Raw genomic sequence first — 20,276 nt, 5'->3', positions numbered from 1 at the left:
GTTGGGACGGGCTAATTATGACTAATAGAGCGCTAGTTAGGATCAGGGGATTGGACCGGAGATTGGATCGGGTTCGGGAGAAATAAAGGATCTTGACTTCGTCCCGTAACACGTAGGCCCGCGATTGGGGTGAGGACGTTAGGTGTGGGTCGGTGGCGGCGCGTCGACGGCGCGAGGACTAAAACTGTCAGCCTTGACAAATCTACGAGCGACGTCCTAATAAATTCAATTAAACAATTATATCCTCTCCCTGTCTGTATCCGAGCGAGAAGGGTGAGGTCGAAGGAAGAAGGGGGAGAAGCATTTCTGAAGTTTATAGCCGGTCTCAGATCAAGCGTGGCGCGCGGCCCGGGGGATGTCCTGGAGGGCGGTTCGTCTTAATATAAAGCGAGTTGGTAAGTTTGGTACTACCAGCCAGCAGAGGCTAACTTATAATGCGATTTGTTTAATCGGCGCCAACTACTTTGTTCCGCCCAGCGTTTTCCGTCGTTATCCTTTAAGAAGGACGCGGAGCCACGAAGGAAGGGAGTTCCCCTCTTCCCATCCTCATCGTTCTCCCGCCGAGGTCCGACTCGTGCTATCTCTTGTAACGACATGTAGTATCGAACCACCCCTTAATGTTGATGTCTCTCGCGTAAGCCGGAATCCCGGAGATATAATGGCTTGATCGTCATACTTCTTAATCTTAATTAGAATTTTGTACTAGGATTTAGGAGACTCAATATATGTTTTCTCGTAATTTGTTATGACCGTCGCACAACGTGCGAATATTTTATTTATTAATCAAATCAAATCAAATATATTTTTATTTGAAATTTACCGAGAAATTTCTGAAGCTTGAATAAATATATTTATTTTTGAATAATAAAAATAATTTTCTAATATAAAAATATATTTTATATAATATAAATTTTCCTCTTTCTTTTTTTTGTTCTATAATATAAAAGAGTAGAAAAAGCTTGAATCTCTTAGAACTTAACTTAATAATTGTATTTAAAAAACGAAGACTTTTAATTGCAATCTATGTCGATTTCTGGAAAATAGGACAATCAACGTCATTTTATGTCATTTAGTCTCTGATGGAAATGAGACATCATACGTACAAATATAGGAAATCCTCTGTTCTGCTTCCAAACTATGAAATGACATTAATTGGGCAGTTTACTCGAAAATACGTCAAATTTTAGAGATTTTACCGAAATAAATTACATAGCATTAACTTGTACTTGCATTTCTGAATTCATTGCGACTCGGAATATACGATTTAAGTAACTTACTTTGAAAGTATACATATGTATGTATGTTCATTATATCTATATTTTATATAAGTAATATTATTTAATTGATGTGTGTGTCTAGTCTCTCCACGAGAATTTTCCATGTCATGTATCTTATTGTTAAGATGTCTAAGACATGTAGTTGCTAATATAATAAAAATGTTTATTAAACATGACAGATATCAAAATATTAATTATATATATTAAGATAAAAATAATTTTAAAAAATATTTATTAGAATTAGCGAATCTACATATGTAGTAATCAACAATACCATTAGAATTTTTAGAATTTATTCACTAACTAACAGAATTATTGCATTTACTTAATTTGATTAAAAATCCTGCCTAAATGTATAAGGTAGATTTAAATACTGGAACAGGTTTGAAAAATTTAAAGATATTATGCATGAAAATAGAAAGTTTTCAATCTTATATTTTTTGAAAGAAATATTTTTGTAATTCTTGCGCTAAACACAAGAAATGCTAAAACTTTTACTAGCGTAAGATGTGCAAATTGTTCACATATGTCCCACTCGTCTCAGTATTAAAAGTATTTCTTTCTCCTCTGATATTTTCAGTTTGTCATAAAATCTTCCATATATGAAAATGAAGAACCTCAGTAAATCTCTGTAAAAAATAGGTTCATCTAACAATCTGGTCAATAAGATTATAATAAAACATGTGCTCTTGCTAAATTTAACCTGTTGTTTCACACGCATTATCTACATTTCATCGCGTCAATCCTGCCACTCAATTCCCTAAAATTCGCGAAAAATACGTATTCCTAAATTCCTAACTGTACGTGACTAAGTTTACCGAAGACGCGCGTTCGCGACGTTCTCTTCCATGATTCTCGACGACAACGTTTTTCCCCATCTTCTTTCTCGTCGTCTTTCGCCGAGGACCGGAAAAGAGCTCGTAGCTCTTCCTCCAGGGACATGGCACCCCTGCGACTGCGACCGGAGCAGCTTCGTCCTCGTTACGCGGATTAATAGACACTTTACGTCCCTTTCGGACAATCTGGGAAATTAGCGTCGGCCGAGCGTAACTCATTCATGGGTAGTTAACGGCGGATAGCCGGGGCTTCGCCGGACTTAATACGCGAGTCATAAGTCGTGAAGTTCTTGCGCGAAGGCAGGCGCCCGGCCACCGAAAAGAAGACGTCAGGACGGAGGAAAAGAAGGAGGTAGAGCTAGGGTGGAAGGAGGTTAGACAGCGGAGGAAAAGGTTGGGAACGGAAAAGAAGGAAGCCAGGGGAGAAAAAGAAGGTCGCGGGAGATGGTGGATGACAGGGACGAGGGGGTGAGTAGCGAGGGGTGGTTGGCGGTGGAAAGTGGCGGCGGTACTGGGGTGTGCCCGGAGGTGGAGGAAGAATATGCGGCTGCAAGAAAGAGCCGTCCAATATTTCAGCGCGGGACGATCGCGCGACTGAGCGACCGGGCGACCACTTGAAATATCTTGTCGCCGGGCGAAAACTTTCGGGCACCGGCAGCCGCTGAAACATGCTGACGTAACGTATATAGGGCCCGCGAGGCGGGCAAGGGGAAAACTCGAAGCCATCGAGTCGACTCGAATCGAAAAGCGTCGCGATCTGCCTGACTCGCGACTGGCTCGTTCTACTTCGCGAATGCAAGCTGCCACTACGTTGTCCACGTAGTCGTACCGTGAGTTTTTGTATTTCATTGCGTGGACAGTTGGATAATTGACCTGAAGAAGAGCTTATAGAAAGTGGAATGACAAAATTTTTTATAAATGTTAGAGCGACGGTAGATGTGACAAATTGAAATATTTATACATATTTCGCATGCATTGTTTATTATATGAAAACTCTGATTTTAGAAAGAATTTCTAATTAACACTACTTTTATTTGATTGTTAAGCTCAATGTAATATTTATATATACGCGCAATAAAAGATTCCAAGGAGTCATGCAGTTTTGCGATAATCGAATGGAGCATGAAAGATCATGTCATGCTAATAACGTTACGGCAAACCAATTTTCTACAAACTAATTTGAACTGTCTCAAATAAAATATTCATGGGCTAATTAAGAGTAAGTGTCCCCAAATATGTCGACAATAATATGTCGACGAATCAGAGGTTTAAATGTATAGCTAGTGCACCGGCTTTGATGCCAAATTACATCGTGAATTCAGTTACCGTAATAAAGATAATTAAACGCCAAAATTTAGTAAAACAAAGCAAGAAGTAATTAAGTAAGTTACGTGAAATAATTTAATAAAATATACGCCCAGATATTTACGATACAAAATATTCGACGTGTCTAGTAGATTTTTATTAACGAATTTAAAAGATCACATAATCTATGACAGCAAATATACAACTTATGTGATAAATATACATATTTAATATGATTATATAAAAAAGTAAAATTGTACTTTGTAATATATTATTTAGCGTGTACATAAGATTTGCATAGCACGCGGATCTAAACTTAAGTCGATTAAAATTATTTTTCCTAACGGCATGGCGCAGAAGACTTGCGTATTAATCGAGCAGCATTTTCAGATTTCTAGCGACGTGGAAAAATCTGATGGCCGTTATCTGATGGCCAATATCTTTCACAGAGCGTCCTTTTATAGATTCTCTGCGTTTTTTCTCAAGAAGCTTAGAATATCGATTTTTCATAGAAAAGATATAATTAAAAGTTATTTTATGATAAGATATTTTGCTAGTCAAGTATTAATTAATTTTTTAGAAGACTTCTTGAAAATAATTGAAAAGTATTTACTATTTGTGTACAAATCAGAAAATTTAATTTGCATAAATCCTATAATAAATTCTATTTTTATTCAGAGATTTTTGTTAAGATGGGAATTTATTTTAGAATCACGAATCTGAGCATGATACCGCCTTTTGTATGCTATTCTCTGTGCTATTTCTTCTATTTTCTATCTTCGAGACTCGTACTTGCAAGGAGCCGAAATCTCTCTCCGGCCATGCCGAAATCGATAATCGGCATGAAACGGCGCCGTTCATCGCGAACAAGCGCGTTGAGATCGCGACAATACTTTCAGAGCGCCTAATTCAATTTTACGACACAAAGCGATCCGACATCAGTGGATATAAACCTTAACTATCGCCGAATCATGGGCATAGGTCGAAGGTCATGCGAAACGAGTTAAAACGTCGCTGTTAACCGAGCAAGGTCGATATACTATAGGTGTATTTCCGAAACATTGTGCATTTATCTTCCTTTATCTTAAATAGCTAATACGTCTAACATTAAGAAGAATAATATTTATTTCACATGTGGAATATCGATACTTATGATTAGTACCGATTATTGTATATGTATATATGATATGAGTGAAAAATAAAAGTTAATCAAATCAGATTTTAAGTTTAAAAGTTTAAAGCTTAATTGAATAATTAAATTTTATTTTTATTTAATTTTAAATAAATTGATTAATAAATTTTACCTATCAACTCCAATCGAAGTAATTTTTACCTTACGAAGATCCGAACAGAATTTCTGTTTAAATCCTAGTATGAAAATTGCAATACATGATGGCTTGCCATTTCTAAAAGAGCTAGAAATCCTCGACTTATCGATAAAAAATTGCTAGAAATTCTTACTAATATCAATTTCTGAGATCAATTTCCTAATATCTTAATCTATAACCAAAAGAGTATAATGTAATTTTCGGATCACCCGATATGATCGGTTCGAGCTGTATTCCTCTAACTAACGGCGCGATCGAGTAGTCCCGTTCGTCTCGCAGAAGACGAAGAGAGCGAGCCAGCCAGCTAGCTAGCCAGCCAGCCAGCCAGCCAACCGGTTGGGCCGTTGTGCTGGGGGTTGAAGTGGAACTGAGCCGTACACGGGGTGTGCGGGACGACGGCGCCGGAACGGCGCGCCGCGGCGCCACGTGGCCAACCCTCCCACCCGCCGCTATCTTGCCACGTACCTACCCTCCTTCGGCGCACCGACACGCGTCTTTCGCTCCCTTGCACCAACGAGCCCGCCGTTTCCCCTCTGCGCCACTCGACAGGCTAACCCTCCTCGTTCTTCTTTTCCCTCTTTCCGCACCCTCTTCCTCTCCGCCGTTTCATCCCCTTATCCCCTTTCTTCAGTGGCCGACCGGCACCGTCCCTCTATCCGGATTCGAATTGTCGCGTATCTCTCTAAGAGCAAGTACAATACCCTAAGCGTAAGGAACGCTCGGTATAACCCATCGATAATGACCGTTGGCCGAATAGTTGTGCGCTACCGCGATATCGTGGTTTTTGCAAAATTCACGATTCCGTCTTTGGAACGGAGAATACATAAAAACTTATCTATAATAGCAATAGCTCATCGGATAATGCTACTCGGTTATTTCTACATGTGGTTAGATACGGTAATTGCCATGGAAACGTAATAAATCAAAATGTTGCCATATTCTTGCAAAAGTTAAATTTTAGGAATATTATCGTATCATACTAATTATCATTAGCTCTTCATATAAGCTGGTTTAGACTAAAATTGATGTCATCGAATACCTTAATATATAATACGCATATTTTAAAAGAAACAAAAGGCATATTTTACAAAAAAAAACACAAGTACAACTAAAAAAATTAATCAAGTAGGCACGTTCACCGCTAAATTCGGAAAGTACGTCGCTTAATTCTCCGCCGGTATATCTCCATGCTATTTAAGGATGCCGTTCTTAATTCGTAATTTCAACATGCTTAACGATAAACGTCGCGCGAGTATTATACGGCGTCGTTTCCTCCGACCGCGTATATTTCTTCGGGAAAGCGGCGGCAGAACGGGTTCAAAATCATGAGAGCAAGAGCGATACGGGAAGAGAAGAAAGAAAGGGAGACGCAAAACGAAACGGAGAACACGTGGGGCAAATAAATATGGTCGACGCGCACGTGCCAAAACGTACGCGCGTGGGTGGGCTCGTAATTTTTGGCAGTGACGATTTTTCAAAATCAAACGTAACCAAAAGGTCGTGCTATAAATTCCGCTCCTCCACTCCGCTCTTCCCACTGTCCCCCTCTGCATTCTCCATGCCCGGTTCGTAGATACATTGCGTAACGACACGTAACTCAATGTAATTCAATCGGCCCCGCATTTTTGCTCACGTTACTGCCATATATCAGCAGGCAGATCATACATCGGCATGGTACGCCACCACTATCCCAACCCCCGCCCCGTGTGTCAGTGACAGATAGAAATGGCGCTGCCGGGATGGAAATTAAAAATATAAAAAACTGTGCTCTATGTAAAGCTAACGCAACCTATTTTTTCAAATTGAATCGGGCCGAACTGCTCTTCGTATATTGAATGCGTTTCGGACTCCCAGTAATGGATGACTGAAATGGAAGGTCGATTCGATGTATAATTGTGCAATTGATACAAGCTGCAGGTATTATTAATGCTATCGCGATTAACCCTTTAAATACTGAAGAAGGCAGCATTCATGTTTTCGGAGTTTTCTAGCACGAGTGCTCCATATACGGCTAAAAAAAAAACGATATATTCTCTTTTTAGTAAATGCTGGAATCAAAATTATTGCGTGATATTGAAGTTAAATTTATTCAGTGAATGGCGTGCCACACATATCGTCCTATACTGAATAAATATGTATATTGTTAAAAATGTAACAGTTAAAAATGTAACTCGACGTTCTCTCCTTCTTTTTGTTTCCAGATTTAATTGTATAAAAGAAAATAATAACCACATATATGCATTATATAATTAAAAAAACATTTTTGCACGCTGATATTGGTACAATTTGCTGTAAATTGTGGAAAAATTCTAATTGTAACTTCGTATTTTTCTATAATATATTAAATCTTTTTCTAGGAAAAAAAACGTGAATATTTGTTGCTAAAAGTTGTTTAAAGAAAAAAAGAAATGATAATTATAAATTTCTTACATTGAGTTAAATGTAAAACCGAATATTCAGTAGTACTGTTTGCTTTGTAATATCAGTAGCATTATAATTAATGTCGCTATTAGTGTAATTATATGCGTTCTATATGTGTACTTAATTCGTAATTAACAGCGTTTGACCTAGAATGAAACGTGAATGCTAGCATATACGTATATGCATTGTATTGTTCGCGTAAATATTTACTTCACTCGCAAGTTAGGCGTATAATATTTTGTAAAACGAGCGAATTCTCTCTTTGCGAACCATAGAATTTCAGATACGCTATTAACACTATTATTTAGTAACGTTTAACTACCTGAAAATGCATGAACATTATAATAAACAATCGCGAAAGTGTTTTAGCGTCACAAAATAATTTTCGTGTCAAAATACTTTTTATGTCAAAAAGATTTTTCTTTTTTTTTGCGCGCGGATCAACGTTGAAACATTCGTTACGAGTTACGCTGTATAAAAACGATTCACCAGTAATTGGTAATTTACTAAGATCGCGCACGATAAAACGCTTCGCGAAATGGAATCCGGAAATTCGCAATCGGGCGTTTGCAAGGCGACAGTTAATTACCGCCTGGAAGGAAAGTCGACTGGTTTCATTGGGACGGAAGTGCCGCTACTTCCGCGTCGTTAAGAACATCGATATAGTTTCGATTAATTGTGTTCTTTTTACCACGGATATAGTCAACGATACTCGTTGAATTACTGCGATTACGCAATCAAAAGGACGGAAAAATAAACGCTCGGTGGACTCGTAAGATTCGAAAATAGAGTTGCAGGGGCAATAAAAGACACTTCCTTCGAAATTGCCGCTAACTCAAATCACGAATCGTAATGGGGACGTGAACCCGGAAGATAAAACTGTCTTTTTCCGTTCCTCCGAGGATCTATGTCGATTATTTGATCTCTCTTTCTTCCCGTTAAGTATTTAAGCGCTATCCATTAAGTACTTAAATCCTACTTGGACGTAGCTGATTTTCGGTATCTAACGTAATAATGAATCGCAAAATATACTCGAACTTTTTCTCTTCATCGCATGGGTGAGCGCGAGTGAATATATATCCCCGATTCTAATTTCACCCAATTATACATTACACCATGCGAAAACGCGAAACGCGAGCACCTGGAATCGAGGCGCAGGAAGCGGAAAGTATATGGATCCGAGCCGGAATTGGTGAAAAAAGAGGAAGATGACATCGGAGTGCAGAATCCATTAGCAGGTCCAGGCGGGGAGCCGCGTTTTAGCATCGACGCCCGATCTTTCATCCCGTTGAGAGAGCTTTTGTACTTGTGCGAATGAATGAACGCTCAGCTATCCACTCTTTCCTCTACCGTTTTATCCTCTCCGTTGCTATCTAAATCCACCGGCACCGAATTTCCACGTGAAACACGTGTCAAGAAAATCGTCGAATCTTCGAGCGATCCCCTTGTCTAAAGAATCTTAAGGTTTAGACTTATAATCCAAACAAAAAGATATACGTTGCCTCTACATGGTATAGAAACGCAATTTTACATACATCTAATTTTTTGACTGTCTATAATTTATATCTTGACTATGATATCTATTGCAAAATCTATCGTTTTATCACTATATGTTTTAGATAGGTAAATTACGATCGATTCAAAATCAATGTTCTTGCAAGATATTAACAGCAAAAACTGGTAATAGGCATCCATTAACAATTCGCGGTTACACGTAATGCCTTTTCATCTCGTAATAATGTGCGTAACAATATTACACGTACATTGCGCTCGTTAAAATCGTTAAAACGCTGTTAAATCTACTCGTGGATTTACATTCTTCGACGTAAAGTCTGTATTCGCAGGTGCATGGGTATTTAAGAAGACACAGTTTCTTCCTTTCACTTTCTTTCTTTCCGTTTGTTCTATCGCCGCTTTTCCCTCGTACTTAATCGGTGTACATTTCCTGCCTTCTCACTTGAATCGATGACGAAGATGTTTCCGACGACGTCTTGCTCAAGGTCGCGGGGAATACCAATGATCATTAAGAATTTAAGGAGAAATATGATGGAATCGTCGAAATAAGAAAACACAAGAAGGCTAATGATGACTAACTTAAAAATTGATATAAAATAAAGAACGTTCTAAGTTATCAATGTTGCATCTATAATCTTGAAATTGATGTAATTAATCATTTAACAAATCACATTGTTGCTTCTAGAGAGTATCAATAAGTCAATACCCTTTTCTAAATTAACTATAAAATGTAATGTTTCCACAAGATAATTTTACCTTGCGTTTTACTTATTTAAGCAGATTAAGTAATGATTCGATAGAGCGTACTAATTATTTAAAGTGGTAATTATTTATTTAAGTCTCACGATTTTCGGAATTTTACACACAAAATTTCTTTTTTAATTAAATAAATAATTTTTAAATGTGCTTAATATCTTTTTTATATCTTACTATATATCATATTTAAATCATTATATTCTACACTTCGATCTTTTTTCTGTACTCCATATCTTGAAACTATCTTTGCATTATTCTCTCGCGCGAATCTTTCTCTCTAATAGAAAGACAGAGCGAAACGGAAGTGACAAGAGAGAAGAAATACCTCGTAGCGAGCGAAGTACATCGGTCGAACGAACAAACGAAAATCGGTTTGGTTATTGGTATGCTGCCAATGCAGGCAGCGGGGGCGGGTGGCGATTGGTCGTCGTTCACAAAGTGGATCAGCCGCATGCATAAAGCTGAGGGAAAAAATCGTGAAACGCTATGCTCGCGCTACCGCTCCGCGCTACCACTTCGTCCGGTAAATATTAGCCCGTCCAGATCTACCCGTACGGGACACTTTTTCTTCGCTGTCTCAGCGCGTTCTCGTTCACATAAACAAAGTAATGACGCGCCCGCCAACGCGAAACCCAATTCCCGGATTTCGGCGTTAGCTAGCCGACAGTGGAGAATGTAGCCTGTATGCACACGCATATCCACATGCACAAATATTCACAAACACGCAATACATACACACGTACGAGGCTATACGTATATCGTTGTACGTGTTACGAACACGTTCACGAACGGTAAAAGCCACCTCGGCGTGCATGTAAATCACTTCGACGACGTCGACCACGACAACGACGACGACGACGACAACGACGACGACGACGGCGACGACGAGGATCCTGCTCGTCCCCCTAAATCCTCCTCCTCCTCCACCTCCACCTCCTCCTCTTTTCCCTCTCCCCCCATCGTGCAGGTTTGCGTGCATCAACTCACTCCATCGATATCAGCTATCGACTTCTCGCTAAACAATGCTTCGATTGCGAATGTAAGTTGCGAGCTCTCTCTCTTGCTCCCGCATTTTCGTCTCCTAGTTTTTTCTTTTTCTTTCTTTTTCTTCGACTACTAACCTGATATCCGTTACCTGGTCCACCCTTGCTTCGTTCCTTCGCTTCTACTTCTTTGTCTTGTTCTTCTTTCTTTGTGTTTCTTGATTGGAGTATCCCGGTATCTATTACTTCAGGTTGTTGTCCTTGTCCCCTAACTTCGCCTCGTGTTCTTCTTTCTTGGGTCCCTATCTTGATCCTGCATCGTCGACCTTGTTAGCGCCGCTCGCTTATACATTATTTTTACTTCAGCTTCGATCTTGATCCTGCTATCCTCGCTCCTTTGCATTCTTCGAATCGAACGAAGTTCCCCCCTCCTTGTTTTCCTGTCTCTCCCGATATTTATTAACTCGCCATATCGTTCTTGCTCTCTTAACACACTCTTTCTCTGTACAATCCTTGCTCTTTTTGCCCTTACTTTCCTATATCTTTTTCGATATTTATTATCTCATCATGTCCTCGCTGCTTTGAACCTCTCTCTCTCTCTCTCTCTCTCTCTCTCTCTCTCTCTCTCTCTCTCTCTCTCTCTCTCTCTCTCTCTCTCTCTCTCTCTCTCTCTCTCTCTCTCTCTCTCTCTCGCGCGCGCGCGCGCAATGTATGTATATATTCTTCCGTATTATTCTTCTTTATTTGCTCTTTATCTTAATCCTGTTCCTTTGTCCTTGTTCTTCTCTTCCTTTGACGATTACAACTTCTCTCGCCTTTGTTTCCTGTCATTTCTTATATTTTTATTATCTGTTTGTATCATCTTTACTATTTTAAGCTTTGCCCTTCTTGACGATCCTTTTCATTGTTTTGTTCTTTTCTTTTATTTTTCTTTGATCATTTTTTTCTTGACTTTCATTATATAGGTATATCAGTTATTACATGCTAATTTCCTCTATTTCTTATATATATTTTTTCTTTATCAAATATCTCTATTATTAATTATAATTTCGATTATTAGTAGATACGCATTATTGTTGAGTGACTCGCATCATTACAGTTATCCGTTTTTATCAACCGTTTACTTCTATTCCGTTACACATTATTTGCGCTTCATTGCTCGTCATCTACAACTTCTTGTCTGAATCTCGTTGGAAATTGTGTTACGGAAGTTTCGCACGCTTTTGTACGGAGAGTCACTCTCGCAAAAATCGACGCGATTTTTGTAACAACTTAATATAACGGTAGCGTTACGTCATCTCCACCTAACTCCTTCTCTTCCCAATCCCAATAGCTTCTTCTCTTGCTCAAATCATCCTTCCCCATTTTTCCCGTCGCGATTCGCGATCCTTCCTCTTCGCTCTTTAACCAATCTGCAGAACTATTATCGCTTCCGATCGCTCCCGTCGTCGACCATCGTCAACTGTTCCGACAAACGTCGAGAGGTCGCGTCGGAAGAGAGGGATTTTGATCTCTCTGGCTCTCGCGCGGCCCGGGGGAAACTTTTCAATATCTGCAGGAATGAAAAAGTTGATGCCACGGTCGACTTCTTCGGGGTCGGACTCGTTCGTCGCATAGCTGGACCAATTTAGGGCAATGGATCAAGCGCGTGGAAAATAGCCGAAACGGCCCTTTAGCAGCTGAACAGTCTTGGAAAAGTTTCCGTTTTCCGAGAGATCGCGTTGAGACAGCCTTTGCTAATTGAATTTATTCGCTAGTGCATTAATCGAATGCCCGTTATCGAGTTTTCTTAAATACTAATTACTTAAACGCTAAATCCAATAGGTTTTAAATGTTCCAAAAAACTCTGTTCTTTAAAATATTATATTTAAAACCCTAAAACTGATAAAAATATCTGTTGGTAGAATTAAGATTGAAGTTTCTGAAACGTCTGATATATAATTTAAATATACTTCTTTATTAGTTGAAATGTTATATAATGTTAACTACATATTCTTGTGCCAAACTCCAAGATTAGTCTTAATATTGTTAATATCTGATTCGCTCTATTATTTAAAATACTGTTTTTAATCGAAAGATATCTATATCAAAGCTAAAGCAAAATGCAATTAAATATATTGGATTGAAATGAATTAAATATTGAACGATTATTTTATATCGAAACATTATGCTATCCATTACGATAGATTTTATTTTTTTACTTGCACGGTGACAATAACAATTTTTTATTATCTTTTCATGAAAAATACCTATATATGGAGTTTTATGATAATTCCGCTAAAATATGATCGCTTGATAATTTTAACGGCTTTCTTGCTGATATATATTCGACGATAGTTTGGAAATCTGTATTTATTCAAGTGCTATAAAGCCAGGCTCTTAGCCGGGCAAAGTTATCATGCCTAATTATAAGTCACAGCTTGTTGCAAAATGCGTATATAATACATGTCGCTAAATTTGTTGGTAAAAGCTGCTAGATTTTTTAACATTTTACCTATATGTTACTTAGTAAATCGAATATTTCATATAATTATTGCTATAGAGAATATTTTTATGTTTACTATTCGGATTTCAGACTTGTTTAAGCTGAATAAAAAAAAATTATTTAGTTACTTATAAAAAGTACTAATAATTTTAGTAAATATAGCATAGATATATCTCCAATAACTATATCATAATGAAAAAATTCCGACTTTATACAAAAATTAATCAATGAAATGGCTTGTTTTTTTTCTGTTGCAGATATTCGGCATGCCGAGGACGAAAGGGTGAACCGACGACTTGTGATAAGATATAGACATAACGATGCCAGATCACGACGAAATACGTACTTCAAAAATGCCAATTTACGCTAGTGCAATTGTGGTGCGAGAAATTATCGCCGCGATGAGCGCGATCAACGTCGGCGAGAGCTTCATCATCGCTTCATCAAACGTCTTCAGCTTCTCTAACAATGGGCCGTTGCTCAAAATAGGCCGGAGATGCAAGCGACGATTACGAGGTTACGAGCTCTCACGGACTTAAAAAAATGTTCGTAACGTATGATATGAGTAAATCAAATTTTAGTAAAATATTGTATAAAATATTGTTTCTTCCATTAGAGTTATTTTCCTTTGTGACTGACGATTCACAATTCCTTTTGACTCGCGATTCACAAATAAATAGTAGAGAAAGCATTGTTTCTTTTTACAGAATATCAGTCTGTTTTGGATTAATCATACTTTACTTTCTCATTTTCTTTGCAAAAATTATTTTGATAATTAACTCTTAAATTCCGGACAGAGTAATATCAAAATAAATCTAACATGATTTATTACAGATTGTTAGGTTTTCACTTTTAACTAATAATCATGGAATATGAGTTTGATATTATGTTTATATGTATATTTTTTATGTAATTTATTTTAATATGTGTATAATGTTCATACGGAAAATATTTTTTTTTATTTTAATATAAAATATTTACAAATTTACACAGTATAATTCGGAGTTTAAGGATTAATTTGTGCTCGATCAATTGCGATTAATTATTAATTGTTGCGTAATGTTATCTCTTTATATAATGATAAAATATTCAAAATATCCAATAATATATTGCTCAAAGAAATTCTGCCAATTCATATCCATGTTGCAATAGATATTTGATGTTAATGACGATTACATGATGCAAACGCATCATCAAATCATCACTGATTATCGAGTCGAAAGATCCCCAGAGCCGTAATCTCGCAGGTATCCCGATTCACGAAGGGCCTCCGACCTTCCAAATCGAGGACTCGAACCGCCAAGACATTAAATCGCCAAAACGAATAATATAATTTAAGCGCGCTTAGAGCTTGAGGTGGACTTCGCTGAAAGCGACCTTATAACAATTCCGTGTGATTTCTTCACATGATTCTTTCAAGTTCTTGGAAGCAGGGACTGAATACCGAAATAATTTTATATCGATATATTGCATATATCTCTTTATCTTATAAAACCACAGCACTGAACCTCTTTAACGACCGATATTGAACGTCTCAAATATGGATGTAATCGAAATTTTCCTTATACCGGTATATAATACATATGTGTGTGTGTGTGTGTATACATACATGTATGTATATAACTTTTTGAAAATGATGATATTATATCAGTGTTACTATTATATTGAATGCCAATATAATATTGAATGCCAATATTATCAAATCAATCAAATTTGTAGATTCTTGATGGTTTATAAAAGAATAAGTCATTAGAATATCGATATTTTATAAAAAGATTTGAGGGAAAAAATGACGGATATGAGAGAGATACGATTATAATTAACCGTAAAATTCTGAAAAGGTATTGCTGTAACTTATTTAGTTCCCTTAGTTTTCTTTTATAAAATATGATATGAAATAATTGTACGTCTTCTTTTATTTGTCTTGGACTGTAGTGAGTCTTTGGATTATAAAAGAAAAAAATAAAAGCTTCCATTTCGTATTTTAATATTTCGAATAATATAATAGTAATACTCTATTATAAATACCATTATAATATTAAAAAGTTATATATTATCGGTATTATACGTTACACTAGTAATCATACCAATTGATTTTTATATCTCGTTTATATAAAACTAAAAGAAAATGTAACGGGTATTTTTTATATTATTTTCGATCCCTGCTTCAAAACCTTTTTGATTCCGCGCTCGGCGGTATCCAAGTCAATTTTTAAGATATAAGACATTTTGGTCTGGTAAACTTAGATTTTAACGCGGCCATCTCGCAAAGCGCGAACCAATCCTACAACGCGCCGCAGTTGCTATAATTGCATAACTGTATATTTGTAAGGACACGACGGTGAGTGCGGGTAGAAGGCAAGACGGGAAAAGGACGATGAAAAGTTAAGACTCGCCGACGTACAATGCCGTGCGCGCGTACAACGATCTCTGTCGTCTATAAAAAAAAGTAACCTCATAGTGCTCTAAGGCGCACGCTATTGCTGCACAATACGTCCCTTTTAAAATTGGTATGCGCTATTAGTACATTATTTCTTTCCGGCGTTCCGAACGAAAGTACGAATTAGTGAAATAATTGTGGAAATGAATTTTTTTCTCTTTCCTTTTTTCAATATGAGATCGATCTCAATAGGACCATCTATTGCTCTAAATATGACTGTCTGTCTCTAAAATTATGTTTTACCTCGAATGTAAGACACACACACACACACACACACACACACACACACACACATTAGCTCATTTACATACATTTAGAAACAAGCAGCCACATTTAAACAAAATGGGAAGAATTATATATTTTTTTGTTACGAGCGAAGCGAGAATGAAGAATAATGAGTGAACTCGAAATTTCACTAGAAGAATAAAATCTAAAACTTTCAAGCTGCGCTGCGGAAAAGTATCAAGCATTAATAGCGCATGTTCTTTCCGAAGGTCGCACTGTGCAAAGAAATCTAAATATATTACACACACATATATATATATATATATATATATATAGATAAATAAATAAATATGAAAGAAAGATACATACATTATATTATTGTACATGTAATTAAAGTAACACAGAGGTGAATACGAAAAAGCAGTCGCTAGCAGCGCATATATAAATATATATATATATATATATATATATATATGATATTATATAGAAAATATTGAATATACTCTATACAGTAAATATTGTACGTTTACTAGTGTTACGCGTTATACATATATATATATATATATATATATATATATATATATATATATATATATATATATATATATATATATATATTACACGTACACAATATATATTATATATTTAGATTATATTAGAATATATATATATATATTAGGCAGTAAGGTATGCATTAGGTACAACTAATATAAATAAACCGCTACTACCAGTAGACGATGTAAAAGTGTAAGTTTAGTCATCGATCAATGGACAAATCCGCGACGTGATTTTAAAACATCGCGGAACTTCAAATCTGCTGCATCGACCTTAGGAAAAACGGAGAGAAAGAGCCGAGAAAGAGAGAAAGAGAGAAACAATTCAGCTGAGAGCTGTTCACGACTCGTTGGTGCTTCTCCCTAGATATAAATATATTACTTTGTATCCTTCTCGTCGACGGAACAATAATCGTTAATCAATGTCGCTGCTAAGTAAGTAAGTAGGCCGAGAGTGTCGAAATTCGTCGTTGAGACAAAAATTGCGAGTCGCGCGGGAAACGTCTCTCGAGATTGTCCTCTCGTTATAAAACATGTCAAATTTTTCAGCTGATTCTCTTTCGGTGCTAAATTATATAATAGACACCACAAAAGCTTTTTTTTCGAATAAATCTTTATTCGGATCTTAAGAAAAATTTTAGTCAAATTTTAGTCAAATAATTAATAAAATTTCACATTTTATTAATTATTAGTATTAAAAGAGTTAAGCTGACATATTCACAAATATTGATCAAACTGACCGCGTAGATGATTGTATAATTGCGAAATATATCCGAAAAGTTCTAGATCTGGATATATAAATGCTTATTTTTGCTAACTTAGAGCGAACGAGAGTTCTAGGGCTCGTACACAAATTTGTGATGAATCGAAAAAAATAATATATACTTCGTGATATTCGTCGATTTTGATATATCGTCGATAATTTAACTAGTGAGTCGCGTAACGAAGCCGTGCCTGGAACTTTTTGGAATCGTCCCGGGAATTTGGATGAAAAATTAAGCTGCGAACTTTCTGACACTATCGGTCTTGCGACCAAGAGATCGTCGTGTCAGTTTTCTGCGACGTTCCCGAGTCTGACCTGTGTTATAAGAGAAACTAGAGCAAAAGCATGTCGGATCAAACCTGTCTCGTAAGATCGAATCGAAGAGAGAACTTAGACGAATTCGTTAAATATTAATATTCGTATACCGATTGTCCCGGTATGATGAAACGTTAATCCACGCGGAAACATTGGTTATCCGATCGATATTCTTGGATGGACGTTTCTTCTCGGGTTTCCTAATGGATTTCTCTCGAGAGATTGAGTAATTTGCGAGGCGTATGCTCTAGGTGCTTAAAACGGAGAAGCGACTCAGTAATCGTAAATTCGAGGTTATATACAGGTGACTCTAGTTGATAGCGCGGTCATGTTTTTACCCAAGATAAATCGCATTGTGCATTGACGAATTAGTCGATGTCTTAGCCACGGAAATAGTTCCCGCGATAGTTCGGCAGGGAATTTAACTCTTAACCGCGTTTTTCAGCGGAAAGTAATTCCTTTAGTCTACTTTCCATAACACTACACGACGAGGTGATGTAAATTATTTAGCAAAAGAAAAATTATTCGCGGGAGAATGGACTATACTGTAGTTTTGCAGGAAAATGCATTTAAGAGTTAAATGTACCCATTTAAATCCACCATGCTTCTTGCTTTGTTAATCGGATTCGCCTGTTACGAAATTGTCAAATTAATATAAATATTAATCAAAGAATTAATATAAAATAATTAATAAGCAGATTCTAAAAAAAATCTGTTTTGCGTTTAAATGTATTTAAATGACAGAACAAAATGAAGTCATTAAAGTTGCGATTACAATGTGAAGCATAGTGGATTCGAAAATGCGGATACCAAAAGAGATGTTCAATATAGGTCATCGATTTTTATGTAGATGCACGATACTTGACATTGCGAGAAATTTTCGGCGCATCCGTCGCGTGCGAACAGAACGGAATCGGGGTATCGTAAGCAACCGCAACATGCGAAATGAGGTCAATTCTATCGACAAATATGATTAAGCTTAGAATACCTATGCGCGTATGTCGATATACCGATAGCGAATCCCGTTCGACTGAAACTTACCGCCTATGCGATAAGCGTGCATGCCGATCGACCGGAACGACTAACAATGATTAAAATTTAGACATAAAAAAAATTAAAATTTAGAGATAAAATTATTTTTTTTTATTTTTAACAACATTGAGTTTTTTTTATTAGTATAATGTGCTAATAGCCGATTTATTCGACAAATAATTCAACAATTTTTAAATAATAGTAAAATAAAATTATCTTAGATTTTTCTAAATATAACATTGTGATAAATGAAAAATTATTTGAATGCCATTGTTAGTCGAATTCAATCGTTTCGGCTATTCTTAAAAGTTTACAGGTGTTTTACTAAAGTGAACAGAAACATGAAATACGAGCTTTCCGTTTTGGCATAAGTGTACGAAATTACTCGTAAGTGTTCATAACGTAATTACTGTAATTAGCACTTAGGGGCGGAGTTGATTTACATACAAAATACATGTGTGACACTGAGGACAAGTGGTTTTTTTCCACGAAGTGAAACGTGAAGCAGTAAATAGCTGTTTCAAAATGAAGATTCTAAACGGCGAAAATGCACAATTGTTGTGGAAAATTGGCATTATTGTCAAAATAGACGTCGCTATGCTAATAGTTTACAATTTTCTCTAAAAAAGATACGTTTTGAATTTTTCTTTTTATCTCCTGTTTTCGATATCCGGATTCTTTCTATTTCTTGTATAAGGAAGACCTTATTTTTATTATTCATTTGTTGTAAGTTAAGTAGAAAGATTATATTATGCATGCATATACATATATACATATATATATGTATATATATATAATACACACATATGTGTTTATTTATATATATAAATATATATATAATATATATTTCTGCGTTTGCAAACCGACGAATTTATGTAAAAAGCGCGAAATCTATAGTGAAGTTGAAAAACATGTATGCGCTGGAATCAAATAAATGGTTTTTTTCTTTCGAAATCGACTCAATTATTGAAAAGGGAAGTGCGCTACGTTGCGATCACACGATCGACATTAAAAAAAAAAAAATGTCGAACTCACTCTCTATGTCACACGAGCGTGCTTGATTTTCGTCCGAAATGGATTTTAAAGCGTCATTAAAATGCATTAGTTCCATATATACCGACTCCGAACATAGTTTCGTTACTGAAGACAAATCAGTCGAAAGCGGAAGTAGAAGTTTATGGGAAAAATTACGCTTGTCTCATACTTCGAAAATCATGCACGAGAAACAAATTTTTTTAGGCAAAATTATTATAGCTCGTGTATCCGTCCACTGAATATAGATTGCGTAAAAAGAAATTTGCGACATTATTATTACACATACAACGCGGCTTTAAACAAGACAATTTAGTGTGTGATATAGTGTCGATAATACAATCTCGAGAAGAGGCAATCTTTTCGACACAATGTTATCCGCAAGCTTATAGCTTCACAATTATTTTCCGGTATTTGTTAAATAATTAAGTTCGACGATATAAGGTTAGAAACTTGCTAATATAGATTCTATCATTTTTACTTTTTTATAGATTTATTTATATAAATTTTCATTGAAAGATTCAGTGTAGTTGTGCAATTTAATTTTTTTTTCAAAAACCTAAGAATAAATTAATAAAATTTAATTTGTGCAACGTCAAGATTGATTTCTTTGTTCTTTAAGTTCAAATTATCGTTGTGCTAAATTCTTTAATTATTATTATCTCATGCATGTGAGTTTTAAACAAACAGATTATATTAAAAATATCTTTTTGTTCAAGATTTATCTTTTTTCGATAATTTGTATCGCCAAATAATTGTGAAACTAGCATTTGTTAAGTATCTTAGATGAATTTTTTCACATTCAAGATTGCGAAAGGAGTCATTCGGCGATCTCTTTCAAGAATATCGCTTTTCATAAATTCACGATATGCAAATTGCGCGCTGCTATTAGCGATTTCCGTCTTAAATATCGGCGGAACTTTTTGTCATCAAACAAATGTTATGTAACGCGTCTGCGAGACTAAAATGAAGACCATGATTCTTGATCATTATAATGATGAGCTTCTTG

General features: G+C 36.2%; 1 protein-coding gene across 1 annotated transcript in view; it reads left to right on the top strand.

Annotated features, from left to right (window-relative positions):
- Foxo (forkhead box, sub-group O) overlaps window positions 1-18,849 on the top strand; it is a 170,276-nt gene extending 151,427 nt beyond the window's left edge. Inside the window, exon 8 of the transcript XR_013258796.1 lies at window positions 13,164-18,849. The gene's annotated coding sequence lies outside the window, so the exon portion shown is untranslated. The remainder of the gene's footprint in view (window positions 1-13,163) is intronic.
- Window positions 18,850-20,276: the final 1,427 nt, after the last annotated feature.

This window comes from Temnothorax americanus, unplaced genomic scaffold (assembly GCF_048541705.1).
Source record: "Temnothorax americanus isolate GAGA-0224 unplaced genomic scaffold, ASM4854170v1 Scaffold5, whole genome shotgun sequence".
NCBI lineage: Eukaryota > Metazoa > Arthropoda > Insecta > Hymenoptera > Formicidae > Temnothorax > Temnothorax americanus.
The sequence above is the reverse complement of the archived record's forward strand: the minus strand, read 5'-3'. Positions and strand labels throughout refer to the sequence as shown.